Source organism: Apium graveolens, chromosome 10 (genome assembly GCF_009905375.1).
Source record: "Apium graveolens cultivar Ventura chromosome 10, ASM990537v1, whole genome shotgun sequence".
Classification (NCBI taxonomy): Eukaryota; Viridiplantae; Streptophyta; class Magnoliopsida; order Apiales; family Apiaceae; genus Apium; species Apium graveolens.
In genome coordinates this window covers 22,847,349-22,849,901 of record NC_133656.1, presented here as the reverse complement: position 1 = coordinate 22,849,901, position 2,553 = coordinate 22,847,349, and positions in this window count along the sequence as shown.

Sequence of the window (2,553 nt, the reverse complement as noted above, 5' to 3'; positions counted from 1 at the left end):
GGGAAATTTGAATGGTATTAATCGAATTTATAGAAAAATTAAGATGAATTATGTGCTTAAAGTGTTGCTTATGTGTTTTGATGAATTATAATGATGAATTGGAGTTAGATTTGGATGAAATAATGATTGCATGTTAAGATATGAGGTTGTATTTGACAAGATTAGAATCTAAAAGAATCGTTGGATTTCTTGTTTGTGATTTGTGATAAAGACGAATGGATTATGGTTGTAAAATTAATTAATTTGAATCCAATATCTTACCAAGTGAATGCATGTGATATTTCTAAGAATTATGTGATTTATTTGTTTGTTTTGGTTCGAATTAAGTGATGTATAAGGAGGGTTTAAGTCATCTTGATATGAGGTTATTTATTTGATATGATAACTTAAGTATAGAGTTTGAAATACAAGGATGTAATGCTATATATCATATTTGCATCGCAATACGTGATTCGAAGTCTATTTGGTTAAAGTATACGGGTTTTGGTATAAACGTGCTTGTATTTATGATCGAGTATATATATATACTCTTAGGGCATTGCGTTAAAGGGAATTGTTAAGCGTTTTGGGAATGTCGAGTGAGAATCTAATTAGGGTTTAATTGTTGAATTGTAGATTCGGAGCGTGAAGGAATTCGGGCTAGGAAAGGGAAAAAAGGTATACTAGGTGGTAGTGGTTCAACCCGTGTGAAACAGAAAAGCAAATTCAGGCAAGTAACTCTACTTACTTGTGTAAATTGTTATAGAGAGGATATTGTTCATGCCATGATAGAGTATTGAACTTTTATAGCATTGTACACCTATTATTGATTCTTGAGATGCCCTGTCATTGTTCTTGTAAACTTGTTATTGATAAGATTATTGTTCAAACCTTTTAGTAACCTTTTCTTATCCTGATCACTTGTTAATACCTTGAATTCTTGTAAACCCTATAAGAACCTTTACGAACCCCTTGCGTAATAATCCTTCATTCCTTTGTAATCTTATCCATGATGATCCTTAAAACTGCTATGATTCCCTAACTTGTATACCTTGTGATCATTTGATCAAGATCCCTAGCATTGAACTTTGCTTATCTTTAATTCATTCACTTTCTTTAAATTCTTGAAATTGAACTTAAGAATGAATTTTGACTTGAAAGAGTCGGAATGATTTCATATTCTTGGTAATGATAAAATGAATTTAGTAAAACCTTTCTTTTCCGTCACAAGGTTTTCCAAACAAATTCCTGATGGATTGGATTTGAGACGTAAGAGACTAGTGGGACTAGTCCATTCATATAAGAGGCTAGCGGGGCTAGTCCGATTTAAGGCTGAAATTATGCCATCGGTACCTTAAAGACCAGATGGAGGTCGGTACGGGCTGATCACCCGTATTATTATGAATTGAAAGTTAAAATAGTCCAATCAAGGGTTCCATAATTATAAGAGGAATTGGATTCCTTATTCAGTAATTGATTCTTTGAAAATTTAATGGCTTATAATGTTTTGAAAAGAGTTGATTATGATATTGATTAGCATACAGTTTGTGTACCCTGATTCTTTTAACATTATCAATCATATAATTGATTTCCAAAGATGAATAGATTCTCGCTTTCCATTTGAAAGATCATTTGAGATCTTGTTAATGATTTGTGATGAATGTCGGATTTCACCCTATCTTGAGCTTTATTTCCTGAAAGCCCAAAGCCTTTCTTAATAACCCTTTCATAGCCCAAAGACAGAAATCTGCCACCTAGAGATGTTAAAGTAGAATGCCCTGAAAACAATAATGGTATATTGTGGATTTTGTATGGTAAAACTGTTATATAGTTACTTGTTGAGTTTTATACTCATATGTTTTTGCTTTGATCTAACCATGGTAGTTAAGCAAGAGGATGTCCAAACTTAGGCGCACTAATCGTAAGAGCATACCCGGTGGTCCCTACCGTGTTGTAGGCTTCCAGATGCCAGAGCAGGTAGTACAGGTTATGTGTGAGCAAGCGCTTAGCCAGAAAGTTGTAAAGATACAATGGGTTATCTGTCGGTTCCAAGTCGGTATCGATTATGTAAACTTGGTTTTATTTTGGGTTGTAATATGGTTGGTAGTTGTAATATTGTCTCAAACTTTATCCTGTTTGATCTTGTTAGTAGTTAATCAGGGTATATTCTTATTTATTTATAGTTTAATGGGGTGTGGGTCCTCATTTCATAACCCCGAGATTGAGGGCATCACATTTGAACTAGCTAGCATGCCCATGTAAGGCCGAAAAGGTCTCGGACGGCGCGATACGAGGCCCACTAGGCCTTTCCAACGATTCAAGATTTTGTTCAGAAGTCTATTGAAATCTAACTCAGGTGTTAACGGCTGAAAGGAGGCCACCCTAAGAAGAAAGAAGGAATACCGTCCCCTCCACAAATTAAGGAAATAATATCTACTGTGACCCGAGTTGTCACTATATATATTCCATAAAGCTTAAGAATGCTAATGTGCCTTTCTACCGGGGGTAGAATTGATGTTTTATGAGCCTCGGCTCATCTCTCCAGCATGGATTTAGTCTCTCCTCTCTAGAATG